Below are 27,472 nucleotides of genomic sequence, written 5' to 3' on the forward strand. Positions count from 1 at the left end.
AAAAATTTCTTTCTGTGGAGATAATCATGGTCTGGAGCAAATCATTTTTAGAATATGATTGATTCATTTATACTTCATTGTGGGATTTCCACTGAGCATTTTTAAGAAAACACAAGTGTTTCGCTCTACAATAGCTGCCCCAGGCGTGTTTTTACATGCCCGAAGATTCAAAGAAGCATTTGGTAATGATGATGTTGATGAACGCACTGTTTGACGTTGGTTTTCGAAATTTCCTTCCAGAGATTTCAGCTTCGAAGATGAGCCCCGAAGTGGTCGATCTACAGTAATCCAGGACTAGGATTTGAGGATCCAGATGGAGACTGACCCATCACAAACGGTGCATGGTATGGCGGAAAAACTGGGCGTCAGCTTCCATGCGGTTTTTAATGGTTCAAAACGTATTGGAAAGATTGAAAGGATCGAAAAGTGGATGCCATACGATTTGAACAATCGACAGAAATTGTTATGATCCGAAGTCTGTTTTTTTTGCTTTTGCCCAACAAAAACGATAATTTTTTTGGATCGTTAGTCACGTGTGATGAAAAGTGGAGCCCCTTTGACAGCAGGAGATATTTGGAAGAGTGGTTGGACATCAATGAGCACTTCTCAAAAGCGAAAACCCATCAAAAAGGTCATGGCTACAATACAGGCCGTTTCTTTTATCATGTGGTAACATTGCTATATTCTAAACCGTAACAGATACGAAGGCGATTGAATAAGAAAAAAGGTAACTGTCATCGGGATTATTACAATGCTTGAAGAAAATTTACGGGGACTCTCGCCGTTCTCAAGTTATACGGAAAAAAACCAAAAATACTGTTTTTCGTTTTTTTCGAATGGAATTCCTAATTCGGAAAATATCAAAAAATGGAAATAGGAAATGTTATTTTATTCGAAGTGTACTATGACGATGTAATAATAAATATTCGATAAAACGTTTCGTGTCAACATGGCCAACATCAACTTTTTTTAACGGACCTGTCTCTTTTATTACATCTTTCATTACATCATCTTTATTTATTATCTATCTATTGATAGAGCAATAAATTCACAATCCTAGGGTATGTCACATTTGATATTTTCATAGCGTTTCATTTGAAATAACCACCATTATCAGGGACAACAATCAAACAGAAGAACAATTTATTTTATCAAGAACTTTTGGTAAAAATGAAACCAATACGAAAAATCAAAGCTACATGTCAATCTACATAAAATGCTCGAATTAACGACCTCTTTGTTGAATGCACATAAGTTGTCGATCCAGACAATTTCTGTGGCAATTTTAATATGTTATAATAATAATAATTTCAATGTAATACTAATACATGTATCTTTAATTTTATTTTCGAGATGTTCGATATCTGTACATGGTATTGATAAAACATTATCCTTCATGTATCCTCAGACGAAAAAAATCTAAAGGAGTAAGATCTGGGGATCGAGCTAACCAGTTAATTTGTCCATTGTTTCCATCCAATATTGCATCTGACTGTTCCCTTACTATTGCTGCATTATGGGGAGGAGTGCCGTCCTGTCATGAATATTATATTTCATGGCGAATATTCAGTGAAAATTCATCTGGAAATTGGTTTCCCTATGTTAATGTTCATTTGTATTATTCCACCTATAATGAATATTTCTGTTGAACCAACCGTTTTCAGTGAATTTTTAATCGTCCGTTCATATTATTTTTTTACAAACATTTCCAACGTTTCTATTTCTACGTCTCAACCACTTCCCAAATCGTACTCTCCTTTTTCTCCTTTCTCAAAATAATTCCGGTGGATTTTAGAGAAATCCCCATTTCGTGGTCTATTTCTTGTGAAGAACAATCTTGATTAGCAATCCTAAATCCTAGCCAATCCTAACTTGAAATATAAAAGATGTTTTCACTGTATAGATTTTTATGTGGTGATATTTGCTTACCCAAAATATTTGTTTGATTCCTCACACTTCCAGTAACCACACATTTGCTTGTTTTCTTTCTGTCAAATGCACCATAGTCCCTCAAATTTCTTTCTAATCGTCTAAACTTTTAGATGTTCGGGATATGACGATTCGCTTATAGCTTAAGATACATACTCCTTGTCAAAAGAGGATTTCTATTTGATTGTCATATACCCTTGGATTGTGAATCTATCGCTCTATCAATATCTGTAATGAAAAAGACAGGTCCGTATTTAAAAAAAAAAAGTTGATGGTGGCCATGTTGACACGAAACGTTTTATCGAATATTCATTATCACATTTTTTTTTCCATTTTTTGATTCCTCCAATATAACAATTCCATTCGAAAAAAAAACGAAAAGTACATTTTTAGTTTTCCCCGTATAATTCGAGAAGGGCGAGAGTTCCCGTAAATTTTCTTCCACCATTGTATTGCTCCTGATGACAGTTATCCTTTTTCCCATTTAATCGTCTTCGTATCCGTTACAGTATAGAATATAGCAATTTTACCACATGATAAAAGAAACGGGCTGTATGGTGGTGGTAAACGGCTGGTGTGATTCATTATAACTTTCTGCAACCGGGACAAACCGTCACAGCAGAGTCCTATTGTGAGAATTTTGACGAAATGTATTGCGGCACTAGCAGCTGAGATTGGTCAACAGAAGAGGACCGATCGTGTTCCATGACAACTCCCGTCCGCATGTTTCACAAATCACAGTACGAAAATTGAACGAATTGACCGTCGTAGTTCGGCATTAGCCACCATACTCTCCATACCCGATAACAGACTACCATCTTTCCAAGCACTCTGATAAACGGCCTTCGTCAACTTTATCTAATCCCAAGTTCACTGATTCAAAAGTCCCTCTCTAAATCAAATTGAATGAGTATTCACTGAAATATTACAGTTCAAAATAAAGTCATTATAACGGACAAAATTTTCAAAACAACTTTATATTTACAGATTCTGTGAGCATATCTACATTTGTCAAATGAATTGTACATTGAAATGTCTGTTGAAATGAATAAAAACACAAAAAAGTATTCAGTACTGGGTCGGAGGACGCAGGAAAACTCTTTATCCTCCAGATTGCCTCGAAAAACAGATGCTATTACATACAAATGCCACCATCCACATGATCTTGATTCTATTTCCTGCTATTTCAGACCAATAAAAATCGCAGTATAGTAGTGGATATCGCAGAAAATTCCATTCAACCTAGGAATGATGTCAACGGCGCAACCTTATGTCTGCATGTAACCGTATACACTGATTACAAGCAAATATCTACGGCCAAATTAAGTTTTTACCGTGGAATGTAGAGCGGTAATAGCGCACGATGGCCCGTATGGACGTTAAGTTTCCCATTTGTTTGAAAATAACTGTGCTCTCCAGGTATCGTTTCATGTTTAACTAGTTGGTACTGAAAGAGGTGGAATTAGCTTTCCGTGCTTTGGCTTTGTGCTGGCTCTTTAGTGTATTCTGTTGTGGAATTGATTCGAAGTGTCTGGTAAATAATTTAGGAGGGGTTTATTGCAGGAATGTTGTTTGCATGGCTTCAAACACGAATCTGTTGAAACATCGCGAAGTTATCATCGATATAAGACTCAATTATCGAAAAACTTTGTCATTGTGGTTCTTTGAATAGTTTTGTTTATGTAAGTGATGATTTTTATTGAGATTTGTAGAATTCACAACAATTGAATTACTGAAAAATGTGTGATATTTTGATGATACCATTAGCTTAGTTCACTCGAATGTCAAGTATGAGGTTTCTTATTGAAATTTGAAAAGGTTTCCCCATTGTTGCCGGTACTCATGTGGAAGAGTTGTGTAGACGTGGTGACAATTTATATTATCAATAACCAGTTAACTAGTTTGGTGATCCAATAATATTTCATCCTTTTTCTTTCTGTCATTGATTGAAAAACAGACACCACCTTATCAGAATCACAGATATAGAAAGCTATTCGTTTGTTTCATGTCATTTTCTGTTGGTGTTGTCCCGAAAATTTGGTTGTTGCATTTTTTTTATTATTTTTTAATGAATTTATTACGTCTGATGGTTTTTAAAATAGTAATATTAACACGAAGGATCTGCATTTCGGTGAGTAATTTAATTAGGAACTCATTGTTTCTTGTGAAATTGAAACGATAAGAATCGTATAGGTTTTGTGGAAGCTATGTTTATGAAAAATCATTGTTACAGAGCCCTGAAGAAGAATTCAAATAAATTCGAAACCTCAGCAAGAAAACAATATTTTTTTTTAAATTACAAAGTCATTTATTCTAGATATGATTCATAGGTGAATACTTCACGCAATTTTTGCGAGATCACTCACCTATTTTCTTGTTTAAGAAATTCATATTCTGATCCAGGGAGCCTTCAATTTTCAATGAATATGATATGGTTCCAGCAGGATGAAGCACCACGACATTACTTAATGTTAGTTAATGTCCGGCAAAACCTCGATACAACTGTTGTAAATGGGATGGATTCTTATTATTTAATAGTTTCAAATATAGGTTTTGACTTTTTTCTTAATGATTTTTTATTAATATTTTTTATTTCAACTCAACTGGATACAATAGTTACCAAACAAATCATAAAAACAAAATTATTCATATAGGGAGAGAAAATATCAACATCGAAATATTATAATAAACAATTCCAACAACAACATTTCCCAATCGGTGGATACGGAAGCCGTTGATCGATTTAATGGCCAGCAGGATCACCTGATCTTTCATCATTAGATATATTTTTATGGGGATATGTGAAGAGCAATGTGTATAAAACCAAACTTTCAGATTTGAATGACTTGAAAGAACGAATAACGCTCGCGATTAGGTCGTTCACGACTGATATGATGAATTATATTAGAAGAGACCTTACAGACGATATATCACAGGCCTATACTTTCCATTCAAAAAATTTGGGGTTGTACCTGTCATTCGAAGGGGGTTGAAGGTAGGGGTGGCATTTTTACGCTGTAGAATGTCAAATTATAATTTTCATTCGACGTGTTTCGGTTTTTTTTTAAATATGTACAGTATCCGAAATAATGAATTTATTCTATTTGGCTTTTACACACTGCATAAAAGATTAGTGCTTGAAAAGGGCACATTTAAGTCATTTCGAAGTGTTGTATGACTAGTGTAAATTTGCTCATTAGTTTTAAATGGGTTTGATTCACAAAATACAAAAACACACTCTCCAAATATATGCAAACAAGACAAAGTTAAAATTTGGTAAGTTTGAAAAAAATCTTAACAACTAGAGGTACAGGAGACACCAGTGATTCAACGAATACATATTTTTTCTGCGATATAAACACATAATTCAAACAAATGGTTGACTGCCAAAAACATATTTTCGTCTTAGTCGCGATTCGACATGTGTATATCATAGTATCAGTTGTTTATCCATCAGAACTGATCTCATTTTTCTGAATAAATAGCTGACAGAGTTTCGACTCTGACTCTGACTCAAAGTCTCTCCTGAAGTCAAAACACTCATCAATGTACAGACCAAGAAACCTTACACATAATACATTTTCCAAAACTCCATTATTAATATTGACATGAATGATAGACACTTGTTTTTGCCTTTTGTAAAAATGTATTGACTAATTTTTTTCCATTTAGATGCAATGGAATTCATGAAGAACTAGTCATTGAGATTAGAAAGAACTCTAGAGAATAATTAGATAATTATGGACGTATCGTCCACTTACAATGTGAAATGTATGGATGGGTTCGCTTTACCGATGTCATTAACATATATTAGGGGTAGTATTGAACCCTAAATTGATCCTTGAGGAACACCTACACTGATGTCAAGATAATCCGAATTACAACTGGTCAATGTTTTCTCAATTACTCCTGGAAGACTAACGTACTGGCGATGTAAGTGCAGGTGAAATTTTATCCATTCCAGGACAAGTCTTTCAACACAAATTTTACCAATTCAGTTATTAGAGTGATATGGTTGAGACAGTCGAAAGCTCTGCTGAGATCACAGAAAATCCCACAAGGGCAGTAGCCAGCATCAACCAAGTTAGTCAGGTTTTCATTAAAGCAGTGGACAGCACTGCTTCACACTGACTTGAACTGTGTTGAAACAGATCAAAAATTACCAAGCAATTGGATTGAATGGACATAAAATATTTCCCTACTTTTAAAACATTGTGATCTTGCCTTTTCGCGGCTCCATGTCCGACCATCGGAGTGGAGGATCGCGTTATCTCCCTATTAGATTTGTTCATTTTGTGAGCCCTTTCGTAACACTTGTGTAATCGCATTTTCCACCTAGAAAGCTGGAACACAAACTTCGCATAAGCATCATCTTGAGCCTGCACACGTTCGCATCGTGTTCTTAACGATTATGAAGGAATTATGAACGCAAAACAATAGCATAAGGACTCTGCCCGGGTAATATTTCAGGGTTGAATAAATGAATCGGAACGAATCGAGGAGTTGGTACGAGAGGGGTAGTAAAGCCGCTTTCAAGGATAATACATCAAATAATGGAAATTAATGCCGAATGTTTTGTTAGCCTTTTGAGAAAAGAAAATATATAGGATGAAGAAAATAACTTTTGTCCGATTTCCAGTGAGATTTTTATTTGTTGCAACTGGTTTCGGTTTATTAAACCATTCTTCCAGTGGACTGACGCAGTCAAACTGCATCAGTTAGACAAAGTAAACTCAGTTTGACGCAGTTAACTCAGTTTACCGCAGTAAACTTAGTTTGACGCAGTGAACTCAGTTTGACTGCGTCAGTTTCTTCTGAAAGTGCAGTAACTTCGGCGGAAGTTTGAGGATCAGCCTGCATTTTCTCTGGTTTTTCTTGTGGCCTTTCTGAAACTTGTTCTGGAATGACTTCTGAGCTCCCTGGTAGAACCTGTTATTTGGGATTCTGAAAATTTTCCTTAAATGGGGTCGCTGCATCAGCTTCAGCCTCTGCTTCATCGTTTTCGGTAGGTAAATTTTCAGTTATGGTCATAGACATGTCTTCTACGCTCTCCGCCTATTTATTGACTCTTCATTTTGTTTCTTACCACGACAAAAAGATAATTTCACATTTCATCAAGTAGTTTTGGAAAATATATAGGGTTCTATTTGTAATTCTTGATTTGAATTCATTTCAGAATAAATCGAAATAGGTTATTGATTGCTTTCTGATTGCTTTCTGCAGCTGCAAAGTTTTTCTCATGCCAAAAAAAAACTGAATAACATTTATATACAGTTATTTTCTTCTCAGCCGGTATTAACCAATGTAATGACTGACAATCTTTGCAATACATAGGTGATAGTTGTGACTTTAAATATATTTTTCAATGTCATTCATTTTTCTATTATTCATATTGTTTTTATTCCTAATAAACTCTTTGGAAGTTTCTGTGATTTTCTAGAGATATATCAATCTTTATTATTAATTAACATGTTTTCATTAGCATCACCAGTATGTATGTATGTTTGTATGTTTGTAACTCTCATGCTCGGGATCTGTATTTGACAAAATTATCGATATTATTGCTTGATCTATTCGCGGGCAGATGGCGCTCCACGTGACCTCCTTGATATAATTTGAAATCACTTTAAGTGTATGGGTTTGGTAGCTGATTTTCAGGCTCCCTCTCCTGAATCGGAAAATATCAATGGTCATATTTCTAAACCATATACGGCTGATTAATCCCGAAGTTTACATAAAATAATTATAGTCTTCCTTCCCATATAGCATATTTTCTATTGAAATACTGTTTGGCAATCCCCAAATTATTGTATACCTTGAGATGCAGTCCAACTTAGATATGTCAAAAGGAGTTACAAGAATTCGATTCCATTTTACGCCAATCTTTACAGAAAATCACCAATAATAAACCAAGATTTCACTTGGAGTCAATCTACTCTCCCAGTTAACTCTGGTGGTTTAGGTATTCGATTAGCCTCATCCCTCTCACTGCCAGCATTAATTTCCTCTTATAATAGTTCTCGTCATTTGATAAACTCCATTCTTTCCAAATCTTTGTCTGAAATTTCTGATGCGTATTACTTGAATGGTGAAAATAAATGGTTATTTCAAACGAAACATACCCTTTCCGAAAATAGGAAGTGTCAGAAAGCCTGGGATTATCCAATAATCAATTTGGTTCATAATCAACTTCTTTAGTCAGCTGAACGTACCGATATTCAAATGGCTAGACTCAAAGCTTTCATGTCCAAAAAATCTGGTGCCTGGCTGAATGCTCTTCCCGTGGCTTCTTTGGGTAGATGATGCATCTTTTAGGATTTCGATTGGTCTTCGGTTAGGTTCTACAATTTGTGTTAGTCATAAATGCAGATGCGGAATCACTGTAGAAGAAAATGGTTACCATGGCCTAAGTTGTAAATTCAGTTGTAAATTCCATTAATGATCTTATAAAAAGAGCTCTAGCCACTGCAGAGGTTCCTTCAGTTCTTGAGTTAGTCGAGATGTTGGAAAGCGTCCAGACGGGATGAGTCTGATAATAATAATAATAATAACGTTTATTGTGCAAAAACAAGTTTTATACACAAAGAGAAAAGGGTTAGCCAGAGGCTATCTTCCACCCGTCCCATAATTGAGTGAAAAAAAAATAAGTATACAGTAAGACTATAAGTAACAGTTACGATAGACACAAAAATAATATGAAAAAACAATTATGGAGATAATATAAAAGATTACAATCATTTTTGAACATCTAAGAAATGAATTTTCAAAGTTTTTTTGAATTGATATATAGACAAATGAATATACGGTAATGAATTATTTAGATACTTCGGTCCAAAGTAAGAAAAACATCCTTCAAATTTGGTGGTAACATAATATGGAATGGTAAATGTATCTTTTCTTGAATTGATAGAATGATTATCAGATCGCTCACTAATTAATCTGAATAAGTAATTAGGAGTTTCGCTTTCCAATAGTTTATATAAGAATAGAGATATGAGATAACGAATTCTAAACTCAATATTCAGCTGATCTAATTTCAATAAATATGGAGTTACATGCTCACTGTAGTTTATGCAGCACACAAATCTCATACAAGCATTTTGTATGCCTTGAAGTTTGTGTTTATTATAGTCCGGCAAGAAGTTGTAATACACTGAGCAGCAATACTCAATATGGGGATAAATCAATGATTGAACTAATTTCAGTTTTGTTTCTTGAGAAAGCTGAAACTTGTACTTGTATAAGGATTTCAGTTTGAAAAAGCAAGTATTGTAAATGGGTTTAACGTGCTCGTTGAACGAGAGAGAGTTATCGATTTATACGCCTGAATTTTATGCTGAATTCACCCAGTCACTTGGTTCATTGTCAAGAAGAAGATGGAAATTTATTTCAACTTCATTTCTTTGTATGTTAGATCCCAAACATAGGGCGACTATTTTATTTGAATTCATTCGAAGGCCATGATTTTTGGATAATAGAAGTGTATTTTCTAAATCTAAGTTCATCCTGGTGATAGCATGGTAAATATCATTAGATTGACTTGACAGATATAATTGAAAATCATCAGCATATAAATGTTCGTCGCACTGGGATAACGTGGCAGGAAAGTCAAAAATGAAAAGAGAGACCATTAATGGGCTTAGAATGCTACCTTGTGGTACACCAGAAGAAGTTTCCTGAAGAGATGAGCATAATTGATCAATATCCAGTATAACCCGTTGAGCCCTTCCTGTGAGACAGCTTCTCACCCAATCTAAAGAACTGCATTCAAACCCAATGTATTTTAGTTTACTCAGCAATAGTTTGAAGTTTACCAGATCGAATGCTTTGCTTTGATCAAGCATAACCAAAAATGAGACCATCGATTTGTCCCGAGAAGATATCAGATATCATTCATAACCTTCAACAGAACAGTGTTGGTACCGTGTTTCTGTCGGAATCCAGATTGCACTTCTGGAAGTATGTTAGCTGTACTTTGATTTGTTGTGTTATTATTTTTCCGAAAATTTTTGAGAGTGCTGGTAAAATACTTATTGGACGTAACTTGTTGAAATAGGTGGGTGTAGGTATTTTTGAAGTGGCTAAAATATTAGCAATTTTTCAAAGATCAGGAAATGAGCCTTGCCTCAGAGACTCATTAAAAATATGTTTTACTTCAACTATGCAATGTGGAATAATAAATGAAATCATTATAATATTGATATTATCGATACCGAAAGCATTTGATTTTATTTTATTGATAGTTTCAAAGATATCCTTATTGGATATTTCCATAAACGAGAATCTTGCATTGATATTGAATCTGTTATTACTATGAAATGTAATATCACTGTTAATTGTAAAATTTCTAATAACATTAAGGAAAACGTTATTAATTTCTTCTGGATTACTCAGTTCTTGCGGTTGATTTGTGAAGAACGCTTTGTATTCAGGCTGTTTTTTCGCGTTTCAGAGCATCATTAACGTAATTCCGTAGAGTTACATAATACTTTCTTGAAGCCGGTGTTCTCAAAGTTAAATATGTTTTATGAGCCTCATCCCTGGTTTGCATCATGAGCTTGAGGTTGTATGTGACGTAACACAGAAATTTCTTTTTACAATGTAACCTGCGGATAGGAGCATGTTCATCAAATAGAAATAATATACAATCATTCAAAAAGTTTACTTTAGAGTTCATATTTTGTAAATTAACAATATCACCCCATGGCATATTCGCAGCGTCGTTATAAAAATTAGTGAAATCGAAGTATTTGTAACTTCTGAAGTATATTAAATCAGTAGGTAATTGTTCATTTCGAAAGCTGGTTACGCAGCCAAGTAGGTGGTCTGTAATACCATTCATATCAATAGTATTAAAACCTCTTACCAGTAATTCCTTATTTATACAGATGACATCTATGAGACTTTCAGATGTATTAGTAATACGAGTGGGATTCTCTACAATTTGACACGAATCAAAAACAGAAAGCAAATTAATGAACGATTGAGTATCGTTAGAATTTAGATTCAGGAGATTAATATTAACATCACCCACCAAAATCATAACCGTCGCGTCGTTTCCAAGTAAATTTGTTCTAAAATTTCACATAATTCATTGAGACATGAATCAACACTAGTTCCTTGTGGACGATATACAGTTCCGAAAGCAATTTTATATTCATTTACGTGGACGATGATTCACAACTGTTCCAAGCCATGAGCAGTGATGTTGTAGTGATACACTTTTTATTTGAGAGAGGACTTCAGATAAATACAAACACCTCCGCCTTTTCTGTTGCAATCTAGCCGTACCAAGTTGAATTGAGGAATTGAAACAAAATAAAAAATGATAAATAAATATAGTTTTAAAATCTAAAACACACGCTTTTTAAGAACATCGAACTTAAAAGTTGAAAATAATTTGTTTTTGAATAAGCTTAAAACAATAACGAACGAAAAATACTAGTATTATTGTCAAAAAGCATGGGCGCTTTTTGCCACATTTTTTGTATATAAAGCTCCCATCGCTTTTTTCACAATAATATTAGTATGTTTCGTTCCTTATTGTTTTAAGCTCATTTAAAAAAAAAAATTCAACTTTTTAGTTCAATGTTATTTAAAAGCGCGTATTTTAAGGTTTCAAACTATATTTATGTTCCCATATATATATAGTTCCCATAAATTTTCTGTTAATGGGTTTGATAAATGAACATTATTATAATTATCATGGAATAAATAATCATTATGGTCCCACATGATTTGGGTTTATTTTTTTATATTATTTCATTTTTCAGTTACTCATCAATGAATGTGTTTCATATTCCAAAACATTGGTGGGAAAATATAATTCACACAATATCACTGATTTTCATCTCATACCCTCTTCAAGAAGTTTTCATCCAACAAGAGCTGTTTGAATTGCAGAGAGGGTTCAAATGGAAAATAATTTGAAGTTTATGTGCTTTCAAGAATGTAGATCAAACTTTCGCTTTGTTGTGAATAAGTAAATATAAACCATCATTCAAGTTGGTGAGTAGTTACAAGTTCTGGTTCACTTCAACATCTAGTTTATTATTCGACTCGGATTGAGCTGTGTACAATCTGGAACTCTTGATATCTTCATTGAAAATTTCTTGTTTGATGTGAGGGAGAAATAAGCGATTTATGTATAGAAAAAGTTCAATGAACAAAATAAATACTTTTCTGGAATAGCCTGGATACAAAAAATTCAGCAGTTGAAGTGATATCACACAGAATGTTTTGTCTTTTTGTAATAAAACACTACCAAACCGACTTTGAGGATTGTTTCACCTAGACATAATAGCTGAAGTATCAGCGAGGGAAATGAGGAGAGTTTAAGTTTCTAAAAATTTGAAAACACTAACCAAAATTGCATGATAAAACACGAGGAATGGAAAATGTTTCCATAAAAGTCATCATTTGGTACTATATTATTTCAATTGAACAATTTTGAGTTGACGAAAGTGAATCGAATATTTTTCATGAATACTTCACTGAACAATTATTATAATCAAGTATTTGTTAGTTTTTAATCTGAAAAAATAAATCACTTTTTCGAAAACTGAAGCTTCTTTGAAAGTTTTACGCGGAAACTAAGTCAACAGTAGATTTCTGATGGTGGTAAGAAAGAAAACATCATTTTCTTCCTCATCAACTATTTCAATTACATTTGCTACTTTCTACCTCGTACCTCTCCTAGAAAATGGGTATATTTGCTGTCGAGCACACAAATGATTCGTTCATGACGGTAATTATGCAATTTTCATATTATCAATTTTACTCAAGACCCGTTTCATTACATGGTTGTTTCATGATTTGAACTAATGCATGCGGAAAATACTTCTCTTCTCTAGAGTTTTTCCAAAAGTATCAATTTTAACCCACTCTGTACATTGCTTGATAACACATTTCGGTTGCTGTATTTCTCGACATTGAAAGAGCATTTGACAATGCACTAGCTAAATCTATAGGATTGTCTCTGGCTAGAAAGGGTATAGAATCGACCATAACTGGCTGGATCTATGCCATTCTGGTAAACAAAACTGCAACTAACAGCGACTCATCAAGGCAAGGTCATTGGGTTCAGGGTCACCAGGGGCTGCCCTCAAGGTGGGGTACCATCTCCCCTTCTGTGGTCGCTCCTGATGGATGGTCTGCTTGATGCCTTCGACAGAAGGAAAGTAGATCTGCAAGCTTATGTAGATGACCTTGTCATCTTGGCAAGGTCCACGTCGGAACCTCGTTGGAAGTTTTTCACAGTTGGTGCCTGAGAAATCAGATTCCTGTCAACTCCAGCAAAACTGTTATAATCCCCTTCACCAGGAGGGGAGAATTGGACGATCTAACGCTACTTTCTCTCAATGGTGAGGTCATTCCATTTGGAACGGAGTTGAAATATCTTGGCATTGTCCTTGATGAAATACCCACCAGGAACGTTTGAAAAAGTTTTACACAGAGCCAGACTGTCCTTATGGACATGTCGAAGGATTTGTGGTGAAACTTGATGTTTAGGTCCCAAACAAATCCATTGGATTTATATAATGATTGTCAGACCAATGTTCACTTATGGTGCAAATGCCTGCTGGCCAAATGCTTTACAGAAAACGGCCCAGGCGAAGCTCTCTGGCTCACAGAGACAGACTTGTATGGACATTAGTGGTGCCATCAGTACCACACCGTCAGCGGCCATGGAGATTCTTTTAGATTCACCTCCTTTTCACATTTTTCTGGAGAGGAGGTAGATGGACTGCATACAGGCTTGTACACATTGCCAAACTTGTACACATTGCTCACTCCAAAGCGTTTATTCACCCTTCGGAGCTTCATACCAAACAGTTGTTGGACAACAGTAGGGATGAACTACGATGTCTAGCAGGCCTTCTTACAGGTCACTGTCATTTGAATCATCATATGCAGAGACTCGGGCTGTCGGAAGGCAGTGTGTGTCGCCTCTGTTCGGGAAATGATGAAACGGTAGAGCATACATTTTGTGCCTGCCCCGCTGGGCACCGAATCATGTTTTAGAGTTCGACAGAGCCGTAATCTTATCATCTGACCTGAAAACTAATCGGCTTCGTTAAGAAGCTGGGTTTATTTGATCGAGTGAAATAGGTGTAATAGGCCACAATAAACCTTTGCGGATTGCGGTGGAGGGTCGAAAAGACCTTCGTACTTTGAATGTAACCTAATCTACCATTGCTTGATATGTTCAGTCTTTTTTCTGATAATTAAAAAATACCCGATTCATAAACTGGTGCATCCTAACATTATTACGCTGTATAGTAACTCTAAGCCGATTTTCTAAAAAGGAAAAATTTTCCTGTGTACGAAAAATACGAATATAATGTTCTCAGCGTTGTTTTGTTTTGCATCTCAACTATATCTGAATTATAGCTTCGCTCTACCTAGCGGCAGTTCATATATTCAACTCTATTTATTTTTATACATATATCTATGTAAATTTTCACATGAAATACGAACGTTGCCTTCAGCGTGGTAGTAAAACGTCCCTAGGCACATTTCCGAGTGCACCATTGAAATTTTTCATCATGGTTTGCTGAGTTTCTTATGGAGACGCGAAACAAGCAGATTTTATGTCATGGGCGTAGTCCAACTCATTTTGATGAAAAATCTCAAGAGCGAGCTTTTCTCGAAGACGTTCGAAAGAAAAATTATCAAGTGTCAAACACCTTCAAACAAAAGAAAAACTAACGTTACACAGTTTGCATTGGAACTATTTCTGAGCTGTACTTGCTCTTCTAATATATTGACTATAGTATAAATCTATTTCAGTAATAATTACCTGTTAGGTTCATTTTGTGATTGATCATAATGAATCTCATGTTATATTGAGTACTGATGAATGTTTATTTCACAAACAAACAATTCGGAAAAGTGAATATTCCGAAATGAAATCTCTCCCAACTTCTCACACAGTAGGTTATGGTTAATGCCTGTCGGAAAACAACTACTTTATTGGCCAATACTACGCTTGATATTAGATAGTATCCGACAGACATTAATGCAACATACCTCACAAAAAGGTGAGTCTTGCAGATGTTTCTGGTTCATCCAGCAGCAAGGCTATGCTGCAAGACTATGCTGCTATAACCGGTTTCGAGGTTTTGATTTTCATCAGTGCAGAAAAGATCAGACTCAAGTAGCGAAGTATCTGAGTCTTGATTGATTTCAAAGCGGTTCGACTGTGTGTTTCTGTCTAAGAGAAAGATTATTAACTAAAGTTTATCCAAATCCAAGATAGAGTAAAACAAAACAAAACCGAAGCGTGATGTTCACGTGATCGCCCAGTGTCAGATGGAATTCGTGAATTGGTGAATTCGCCTTTTTGGTAAGAGTTCGCTACTAGCACAGGGTTGTAATCAGTCGTTTGCGTGTTTGTGTGGCGTGCGTTATAGTATATTGTTTAAAATTGTTTTCCAAGATGTCCAGTACAGACACTGCTGATGACACTGTCAGCTATCCTCTGAGTCCAGCCAGGAAACGATCCAAAAAATGACATTTGAGTGTTGAGATGAAATAAGTGATTTTAAATGTGTTCAAAAAAGAGATGGAAGAAAGTGAGACATCGACTGTCGACGAAGTCGTATCGAAAGTTTCCGATAAAATTGGAGTGTGTTGCGCTTTGATTTACAATGCTTTACGGGAATATAAACAGAATCATACATTTTCCAAACCGAATACAAATCATTATCGTCAAACCATTATGAAATCAATAGATGATGCCGATAAACATGCAATCAGGAGGAAAGTCCATGAGTATTTTTTCAGAAATAAAATACCCACGATAGACAGAGTAATCACAGAAATAAATGAAGATGTTCTATTGCCAAGTTTTGAGCGGTCAACATTCTATAAAGTATTGAAACATTTGAATTTTGTATGGAAAAACGAGGGCGCAATAGTTTATTATTGGATAGAGAGGAAATTGTGTTATGGAGGAGGTGTATTTGACCAAAATTAAATATCATAGGGAACAACAGAGAACAATTTATTATATGGATGGAAACTGGGTTAATGCTGGTCATACTACCCCTAAAGTATGGGTCGATGAAACTGTGACCTCATCTAGGAGGGCCTTTCTAGATGGACTATCCACCGGATCAACAAATCCATCAGGTAAACTAATATTGATATTAAGAACTGCCTCAATCTCAATATATAAAAAGTAACCCTCGTATTTGTTTTATTTACTTACATACCTCTTCATGATTTCAGGAACAGGAAAACGGCTCATTATTTGTCACGTCGGCAATGAGAATGGGTTTGTTGCTGAAGGGCTGTGGTGTTTCGAGTCGAAGAAAACTGGAGATTATCACGAAGAAATGAACGGTGAATCTGTCGAACAGTGGTTTTCCAAAGTTCTACCCCATCTGGAGGATAATGCTGTGATTGTGATGGACAATGCACCTTATCATTCGCAACGGTTAGAGAAGATTCCGACAATGTCTTCAAAAAAGGTTGAAATCCAAAATTGGCAGCGATCAAAGAATATTAGCTTTGAACACTCAATGCTAAGAGTACAGCTAGTAAAAATTGTCAAGGAGCGCAAGCTTGAATACCAAATATATAGTCGATGAGATGGCAGCAGGCCAAAACAAAATTGTCCTTCGCCTGCCTCCATACCACTGCGAGCTCAATCCCATCGAGTTAATACGGGCGGATGTGAAGAATTTTGTAGCTCAGCATAACACCACGTTCAAATTTGCAGATTTCAAAGTACTTTTTGATGAGGCTTTGAAAAGAGTCACTGATAATTCAGATTGGTGAGGATCTAGTTGAATAATTTTGAGTAATATTCCTTTTGATTTTACATAAAATAAAAATTATCAATAAAGAAATAATTACGCCTCTTTTCATATAATGCTTGAGTGCGCTGTGAAAAATCCAATGAAAATCTTTTTATATTACACATATTATCTGCACACATCTGTTAAAGTGCAAAACTTGTGCATTTCACTCGTTATTATAAAAAAGTTTTCCTAAGTATGATTTAGCATTTGCGATCAACAAGATGTTGGTTCTGAATACGACCCTGGCCAACTTAGGATTTTCAATATCACGTGCGTAGGGCATGTCAATGTTCACATCCACTCTATCTTGGATTTGAATTTGCTTTAGTAACATCTTTATCTCGTGAACAAAGTCCCAATTGTGAAGACGTAGGCAGATTTTGGCCTCCAAACGCTGATATATACTAAGTGACAAAAAAAGGTAAACACCCATTTATTTTCAACTCACATACTTGATAGATAATAGCAAACAAACGAGTAAGTTTTCAGAGAAATTGGATGATCGTGAAACCAGTGAAGTTCAGTAGTGTGTTGCAGATCCTCGATGTCTTATACACTCGTGGATATGTCTGGGTATTATCCTGATAAGGTGGTCTATATTCGGTTGGGGTATCTCATTCCACACTACTTCTAGCCCTAGTACTGCCAAAGTCTGTGGGGGGGCACTTGTAAATTCAGCAGTCTGCGACCAAGAATATCCCACACATGTTCGATAGTTGAAAGATCGGGCGATCTGGGTGGCAACACCCAATGGGGATGATAAGAAAAAAATCCGCATTCCAACAACCCTTCCGTGTTCTTCAAACCACTGATTCGCAATTGTCCTACTAGAAGTTAACCGATCCTTAAGAGACAAAAGTCTTAGTAGGCGATCATCACACGCTGTTTTACCCGTATGACGACCGGTGTTCCTAGCTCTGTGTTCTTGGCTTTCTTGGGTCCATGCCTGATAACACCTCGGAATAGTCCGCAAAGATCGATTGGTTCTTATTGAAATTCCTCTGACTGAATAACCTGTCTCACCTAAGCCAACAATTCGTCCTCTCTCAAAATCACTAAGTTGAGGAGTACTACGAAGTCTTCTCACTCGAGGCATAGTGTTAACAATACGAAACATTCTACAACAAACCCTTTAACAGTTAAAGCACGAATGAGAATAAAAATTAGAGAAATGGTGAATGCTCACACAAAAAAAAACATTTGAAAAACTGGTCAGGAAAGCTTCCGATCTGGCTGAAATTCCACTGGATTTTACTGGCCTCAACATAAATACACATGCAAAACATTATTGAAATATTTTCGAAGTAAATGGGTGTTTACCTTTCTTTATCACTTAGTATATCTCTAAAATCACTTCGTTCTAGTAATTTTTTGAGGAAACCACTTTGAATTCACGTAGTAACTTATTAGGGTGGACTATGAAGTTTGCTATTTCCACAATATATGAAGCTTTCGCTTTATATTTTCATGGTTTTCAGGTTGTGGAATGTGAAAATTTTCAGAAAATTCGATGAAAACTGATGAATTTCATTGAAAAAATCATTAGGTACTCGATGAACATTTTTTTATACCACTTTCAGACATAATTTTACAAGAAGCACCCTCAAGCGTATACCTGTTCTCAACAGAAACATTATTTTTTCTTTATGGAATCTGCCGTTGAATATTTCTCTCAAGTAGAGGTAATGCCTTAAAAACTTCAGAATTATATAGAAATATAGGTTTTCACGAATGACGTCAATGTTTATGTTATTTTCCGGGTTTTGTCGTGGCCTTCTTCGGTTACATTCAACAAATGTTTCTACTGCAACTGAGGCAGTCATCTTCAGTAGCGTGGTTGAAGTAATCTTCTTGAATTTCAGTTGATATGTCAAGAAGAGTACTTCAAGCACGTCACTGAAGATGCAGTTCCAGTTGATACGTTTGAAGATTGTAAATAAAGAATACCACGTTGAAACCCAGGAACCAACCAAAACATCTTCAGAATTGTTTAAGTAATCAGCTGAAGAAGTCCAAAACGCAGTGAATAATGAAGACATGATGGAAGCTCATGTTCAGAGTGCTATCGATTGAACTTGAATTTACTGTCCAACTTTTTCATCAAACTTCCTGAAAGAATTTGGAAAACACTGAAATCTGTTTAAAATCTGTTTTTCCGCTAACCAGCTATCGCACCCCTTCGAACGACAACCCTCAAAAGTTGAAACTTGTGCGAGCTGAGGATTAAAGAGGTATTACCTTTTAACGTGCGATTGCTAACACGGGTTGGACGATAGCAAGTGAAAATCGATCGTTCAGTCTGGGGCTTGTACTACCGACAAACACGGCAGTCAATTCGAGTGAGTGAACGAAGAACCCACGTCGAACCGCCTGGCTACCGACCGCCCGAAATGCAAACAAAGAGTTTCCTGTTTGAAACGACGATGATTCATTAACATAGTGTCAATAACACCAGTATATTTCGCGATGACTCAAAACACCAAACATGAATTGAAGATTTCTGACCTCCTAAAATAAATTTTTCATCTTAAATCAATTGATGCCTAGGTGGTAGGAGATCGTCATGAAAAATAAGAAATAATACTTTCTATGTTTTTTACCTCTTTCATTTGTAGCGTTACTGCAGTTTCTTCCTATGAGGACATTTTCAAACTAATATTATTGTATGAGTTACAAATGAAAGTGGTAAAAAAACATAAAAAGTATTATTTCTCATCTTTCATCTCTTATAGTGCAATGATTTTCAAGGAGTTATTATTGAAATCAATTACTGATGGTTCTGAAAAATGTTTTTTTTAATTATTTCTTCTTCGAGAAAAATCTTGAATAGTCAACCTCCAGTAAAGTGGCTCAATGATTGTCTCAGACAGATTGAAGATAACTTATTTTGGGTGAAATTATTTTCTTATGGCTCAGAAAATGCTGAATATTTGGTCGTCTATGGTATATAGAAAAAAATCAAACGAACAAATATTTACAGATGATCTTACCCTTTTCTAACTCAGATTATTATCCTATAAAATTTATAAAACGAAATACCAACGCTCAATATATGGGAAGTGTTTTTATTTTCCTCACAACAAACGAAGTTGACGAAGCTATTGAATCTTTGAAGAACTATTATGTGCTATATCATCAAAGACATTATCGACAGCATATTTCACAAAGGAGGTATTTCCAGATTTCAATAATCTCAATTTAAAAAAAAAGTAATATGACTGTCGTCTCATCTCAATAATATCAATAATGGCAGAAATTCTACTACAAACGCACTTCTAAAACAGTTTTGAAATATAAAATGTGTCCATGTTGTTAATTGACGTTTAAAATATTTGATGTTCATATACTTCTATCGCATTTTTCAGATGATGTTTTTAATACATAATTTCAATGTGGTTTCATTAAGAATCAAAGGAGTCTATTTTTTGCATTCTCAGAATGACGTTCCAGTATATACCTGAAATGGTTTACACGTCCATCTCCATATATTTGCTCATTTTCTGTTCGTGATAATACAAACACGATACGTTTCATTTCAAACGTTTTAAATTCATCAGCAAAAGTACAGAGTTTTATTCATTCGAAAAGTACGTATTTCCATCAAGAAAATGACGAAAATGATCTATACACTTACGAGACACATTTTTTATGTTCAATTTTTCACCAAATATTTCAGTAATGGAATAATAATATGTATTATATCCTAAAGCAAACGTCATTGACATAACAATTATACCGTCATTATTTAGGAATAATGTCTGTGAGCTTCGAAATATAAACGTAATTGACTATTCTGTTCTATATGCAAACGTATTACGAAAATATGACCGATATTTTGTCAATAAAATATTCACATGGTATTCATTACAATTTTGGCGAAGGTGCGAATGCACATTAAAATCCTGTCTCTTTCGCCATAACTCATGACGATTTTATATTAAAATCGTTGCGTGAAAAATTGAGTATGATCGGTGCTTACATATTCACTAAAATACTTCTTCAAAGTACTCTTTGAAACGTTTTCACTTCAGCACATCTCACATCTGGAAACAAGGTGATGGACACTGAAATATTCTGGATTTATGGAATAATCTATGAGGTCTGATTCAGAAAGGATGTTGGTCAGACTCAATGATGTAATGAAACTCGTTTGAAAAAATACGCGTTTCCTGTCAGTTTTTGTAAACCAGAAAGAACTAGTTTTGCTAAGTACAGACATCCAAATCATTTGAATTTAGACATTTCTCTTCATGAACCATTTTTTATGCCATTTTAAAAAAAAATTATTCTACCGAAAGTCATCTCTTGATACCGCCAACTTGATTGATTGAACTTATTTGAACTTATGTCGAGAAAAAATTCACAGATTTCTAGATTTTTAGATTTCATCTTCGACGTTATTCGAAGTAGACAAAGAAATTAATGAAAATAACGTTGAAAATTTTTGTAAATGCAAAGTTATGTCCCAACTTCAATGTTGGCCTTTGAAAAAATATCCATTGAGTGAATGAAAATGAAGAGAATGTCCCCAATCAAACCATTCCAGACATAGCTTGCCAAAGCCAAAATTTATTTGAAATCTTGAGGCTTGTTTTCCTATAAACAAATTCTAGAACGCGCAGAGAAAATAAATGAAAATTGAAAAACCGCGAATGCGACCTCATTCTGGAAAGACGTCGCATTCCTGTACGTAATATTGGATTCTTCCGTATGAAATTGTAATTTAAATGAGGTCGCATTTCATCTGATCTTTCAAACATTCAAACTGGTGGAATCTAATTTGATATATTCAACGGTAAAACTTTATTCTTGTATTAGAGACTTTGACGTAACTTTTCGCATTGTATCTCTTGATACGCGGATATAGGTTCTAACCCAGGGATTATGATAATATATGTATGGAAATAAGTCCAAAGTCACTCTAAGTTGGAAATCTATGGACTTGGAAATATGATTTTTTTTTGGGAAACTTTTGATACTTTTTCGCATTTGAAATGTCAATTTGGAAAGAATCCATCTTCAGGATGTTATCTCTTTTATGAAATTTTGAAAAATGCTGAGTTTTGTAAATATTATATTACCTATGCTGAATAAAAGCAATCAAATCATTTTTCAATGGTAATGTAGGCCAATTCTCAGAAATAAAGAAATGTGGTGAGTGAAATGATAACCACATCAGCATGATTTTACAAAAGCCGTGATGACAGTATTGAAATTTCGACAGATTATTGATTATAGTGAAAAAAATATATCAAATGGATTCTAAAAAATTAACCCAGTTTTATCAAAACTTTCCATCTGATTATCAGGATTTTTAATTAAATAGAAGTATAAAATACTGAAATCGACCATGTATACTGAAAAACCAATCAGAGGGAATGAAGACACGCCTCAGTAAATATGGCGATGATAATAAAAGTTGTGGACTGTGTGGCTCTTACTCTGTTATGATTACGTGTCTACTATTATACTTCTGCGTCATTTAGATGATGAAACTTTGAAACTTGTAGTTAGTTTGCTGTTTGATGGTAACAAGAATTATGACGGATGGTACAGGGATTTATTGAGTCAAATAGCTTTTATTTGTCCTTAATAGATTTGTTGATGCAGGAAGAGATTCTTGCAACAAATGAAGACCATTGCCCATCTGAATTTTGAGATGTCAAATCTTGTAGGAATATTGTTATTTTTCAATCCTAGCTTGAGTATTGAGTATAGTTCATTTTAGATAATTCTTTTTGAATAAGTAGGTTATTTTTGAGGTTAACTTACTGCTGCAGTTTGAATAGAGCCTAGATGATGATAGTACGACCAGCTATATATATATATATATATAAAGATTATCGAAAGCTTGGAATCTGTGTTATAAGAGTACACAACATTTTTGGCCTGCTGCATACCCAAATATTGTTTCACTTATTTTCTGACTAGTTAGCAAAAAGACTAATTTTTTCTATATATATATATATATATATATATATATATATATATATATATATATATATATATATATATATATATATATATATATATATATATATATAGCTTCTTCAGGGCCTATAATTTAATGAGTTGTGAATATTTTCGCCATTGATCAACATTACAGATTATACTCACAGTGTAAATGAGCAAAAAACAATAAATTGAGCATATCAATTGACGAAAAAGTTTTACATGTATGGGATTTTTTTGTGGGTTTGACAAATGTCATACCTTCACATAAATGTCATTTTCCAATGGGTATGATGATTTCATAATGTTTGACTCTAAAGCAAGAGTTATTGATTGATACAATTGTCATTATTATTATGTTTTTGATGTAGTTCCAGTAAGTTACTGTATATACTGCTGAGATTATCAATGTCAGTTTTCTCATTCATACAATCAGAAGACTTATCAATTTCAACCTGTTGATGACCAACAGGATGACCAGTTCAGTTTGAGGAGTGCCAGATGATGACAGTACTACCAACTGTCTAAAGCGCTCGCAGATAATTAATAGAAGATATAAAGCTTCAAATCCTTTTTGTAGAATTCAATAGTAAATACTCAAAATGAAGGAAAATTAGTTGCATCAATCAAAATGATAGCCACCCCACAAGGAAACGCAACTACTACCAAACTACTGAACGAATTCCAGACAACAGGATGACCAGTTCAGTTTGAGGAGTGCCAGATGATGACAGTACTACCAACTGTCGAAAGCGCTCGCAGATAATTAATAGAAGATATAGAGCTTCAAATAAGTACTTTTTGATCATTCCCATATTGATTTCAATTTGAGAGCCACCGGTAGACAGCTGTTTCAGCCTATTGGGCATCGTCAGTATCGGGCAGGCGATCCTCGATTGAAGACAAAATGAGAATAACCAAGAAAGTACTTGATAAAAATAGCTGCGTAAACGCATGCGAAACATAAGTGGAACCACCTATTGGTGGTTGTATTATTTGAAGATTTTCATCATTCACAAGAAGGCTCTTTGAATTATCGCTCAGTTGGTCTGAATGCTGATATATTTGAAAGAGTTGGAATACACATTATAGGTGGTCCTTATATGAATTGGGTGAATAAGGTGAATCTTCATATTCCGCGGAATATATACATCCCATTGAATACTTCTTAATTTTTTTTATGTTGTTACACCCATCTCGAAAAAAAAATCAAAGTTTGGTGTGTCCGAAAACACTCGAAATGTTTACAAGTGGAACAAGCTTTCCACAGAAGGTCGAGAAGATCTGAATAACGACACTTGCCCCGGACGCCCCAGCAGCAAATCAACAAGCGATGAAAATGTTGAGAAATTGAAGAGAATAGCGGAGTTGCTGACGATGTCGGCATATTGCCTGGCCCATGTGAGACAAGCTCCAAATATACATTTTTTTCAAATATGAATTTTAGTTTTCATATTCATGTCCAATGATTTTATTTTCACTAGTAATACTACTGGAGGTCAAATTATTTTCGGAAATTTTGTCGAGCTCATGAATATTTTAAAAATTTACCGAGTCGTAGGCGAAGGAAATTTTCTAAATTCATGAGCGAGAAAAAAATTCCCATACATCAATTTGACGTCGCGTATTATTGGGTAAGAAAATTCCACACCTAATAATAATAATTATATTCAGTTTATCTTCAGAGCAATGAACTCTTAGCATATGAACTGTTGATTTCTACTAATTGTAGACATAATTCTTTGTTTGAAAAATTAATTGATTTGAAAATCATACTGTATGCAAAATATGTGCGAAATTGTCTGATGTAATGATGAATCATCGTACCATGACTTATTTACTCGCGTTAATAGAGGATTGTGGCTCCAACTTGAAAAAAGAAAATTTGTTCCGAATTGTCCACGAATATTTGCATCTAAACTACGCAAAATTGAAAGTGCTAAATGGGAAAAAGGTGAATAAATTAGTTCTGAACATTATAAAAATACTTTATTAGACATAGACACTTTATTGAAGACATTTAAAGTCCTGAATTTATGCCATTAAGAAGAGAGGAGGTGTCCGAAGAATATGGAAAACATCTTAGCTTTGTAATTAAAATGTATCAAAACTAAATATCATGTGAACGAATAAAAACCAATCTGTCAAAAATAGTCTGTTTGTTCAATGTTGGATATCCAACCAGAAAAAAAATTACACTGTAATACCTCAATTGCCATGGTGATTCGTCAAAATGAAGTATTTTAATTGTGGAATTTTCTTATATATTTTCAATTTCATGTATATATTTATATGAATATTGGTGTATATGTATATAATGAAGTATTGATGTTCATTTTGACATTTCCTTTGTTATTCCTGATTGTATTTTTATTATTATGTACTTCAGACCTAGCGATATGGAACCAAAGCATCATTATTATTATGACTATAATTATTATTTTATTGTGAAAAATATCAAATTTGCTCAAATAGCGTAGTTCTGGCCAACAAAAAATTATATAGAAAATACTCGTTCGATTGATGACTTATTTATTTTGTAGAAATTCATGTTGAATATAGGATAAAGAAAATACTCTTCTCTAGTTTCTACTGTGTTCATTATTATTATTAGTATTTATTATTATCTACAGTTACTTGAAAATGGCCTTATAAGCCGAAACCGGTCGTAATGAATAAATAAACACAGTAGAAACTAGACAAAAGTATTTTCTTTATTATATATTCATATAGACATCATGTGAGACATGTGAGATATCATTTATATCCTGGTGAACTACTGTTCTTCAATGCTACAATGGAAAGAAATGTTGAGTATTTATTCAACTTCCATAATCAGATATCAGAAAAAATATATTTCCACAAAGTCGGTATCAATTATTACGTCAAATAACACTTGTGGAGTCAATATAAAACAACAAGTGTTCAATTTCTATGAAAATACTTACTTTACTATCTAGAAGTTTGGAAAAAGCATTTTTCATTCATGAAAAGTGTTCATTATGAAAAATTGTCCAGAATCACGCACTTTGTTGTTGATATTTTTGAGTCTGTGAACCGGTCAATCAGTGGCCAACAAACTGATCACAATGATAGTACCTGATGTCAATAAACCATAGTTTAATAATCGGGTCAGTAAGAGCAATATTTACATTAACCTGAGGCTCATCATAGCGTACGTCAAACGGGAATAGGGACGACCGGGATGCGAATGTCTCGGATACCTTCCAGGCAGAGGAGACACTGAATACTGGATGAAACTAGAAATGGAAGAGAGAATTTACAAACAACAGCACGCTTGCGCCCTTAATTTTAGTTTGAGAAGTGGTAATAGATACTAGTTTCAAGTTTTTTCCGGATTTTTCCGTACGCTCAACAACTTCTAATAGATTTTTCTTCAACGGAGTTGGTAGTTGGATTGTAATGACAATCCAAACAACGACTGCGTATTAAAAAGTTCACATCTTGTACAGTTTCATGGAGAAAACGAGGCGTTTGAACGGCTTTCCATCTGAAGTTAGGAAAAGTTTGAAATGTGTTGAATCAACAACTACTTGGTGGAAACAGCAATTGAGCTGAAGTTCCAGGATATTATGGTTGTTTTGCTTACTCATTAATTACATGCAGTTCCGGTTTAGCAGGAAACTCGAGAACAGAAGAAAATTGGGTTGCAGTTCAGTCATTATTGACAAGAATGAATCAGTGAACAAGTTGGAAATATGGATTTCAAGCTTAAGATCAAGACACTCCTATATTTTTGTCATTTCTGAAAGCAGATATTTGATTTTTGGTACAGGCATATACCTTCATGGGCCGCACTTTTCGCGATACTTAGCCCGAGTGAAAGCCTCAAACATAGCCCTCTGCGTTCCTGCAAAAAAAACAAATTTTCGTTATTTTGCTCTGCGTTGATGATATCTTAATAAATTGTATATGAAGTAAGTGGCCATACTTGAAGAATGGATATGAACCGAATTATCTACAAGATGATAGATACTACTTTGCACCAAAGAGTGGCCAAACAGCCCGAAACCGCAAGTGTGTGCCAATAATTGAAAATCAATTTCGGCAGTTGTATCGCCAACAGCATATACAGTGTGGTCCACTAAGTGTGCAACAAATGGGAAACTTTTTTATTATCGATTTCTCAGAAAATTTTATTCTTGACAAAAGTTGGTGCATGTTCCAAAACTATACAAAGTGTACCTGAAATGGCTTTATGACAAACACCTTACAGGATAGGCCAAAAAATGTAAAGTTCGTTCAGGAGTAAAGTACCCTTATTTCGAAAAATATAGGAATATGTTGGAGAGAAAAGTTACTTAAAATTAAAAGTTATGTTTAGATACGTCATGGCCTGCAATTCGATTTTTTTTCTTTTGGAAAATTTTGAATTACCCCCGTAGGATACGTATTTTTACTATTTTGATTCAATATGATTTGAATAAGCCACAATTAAATCAGTTTGGAGTATTTTTTATCAAATTAAAGTGTATTTGTAAAATTCACATGGATTTGTATTTTTTTTATGTGATCGTCAACTTCATGTTTGTTGCAACGATATTTAACAGAACTCTAGAATAAAACAAATACTATTTTTAACGAGGCAAGCAGTTTACTAAGTATAACGTTCATATGAATAAACTGTCAAAATCTATCGCAGATAGCCATGAACAAAAAAGAATCAATAAGCGATAGTACAGAAAAATACAGTAGGTAACTTAACAACTTAACAGGTGCTAACAATGAAAATTATCGAAGCGTCTCTGTATGTCCACCTT

General features: G+C 34.5%; 1 long non-coding RNA gene across 2 annotated transcripts in view; it reads right to left on the reverse strand.

The window, feature by feature from the left end:
• Positions 1–25,905, reverse strand: part of LOC141480712 (uncharacterized) — a 390,701-nt gene extending 364,796 nt beyond the window's left edge. For both annotated transcript variants that reach the window (XR_012464514.1, XR_012464513.1), the window contains exon 1: positions 25,640–25,905. This is a non-coding gene — a long non-coding RNA (uncharacterized lncRNA). The remainder of the gene's footprint in view (positions 1–25,639) is intronic.
• Positions 25,906–27,472: the final 1,567 nt, after the last annotated feature.

This window comes from Leptinotarsa decemlineata, unplaced genomic scaffold (assembly GCF_025532065.1).
Source record: "Leptinotarsa decemlineata unplaced genomic scaffold, Ldec_3_MD MMD2_tig00000008_RagTag_RagTag, whole genome shotgun sequence".
Lineage (NCBI taxonomy): Eukaryota > Metazoa > Arthropoda > Insecta > Coleoptera > Chrysomelidae > Leptinotarsa > Leptinotarsa decemlineata.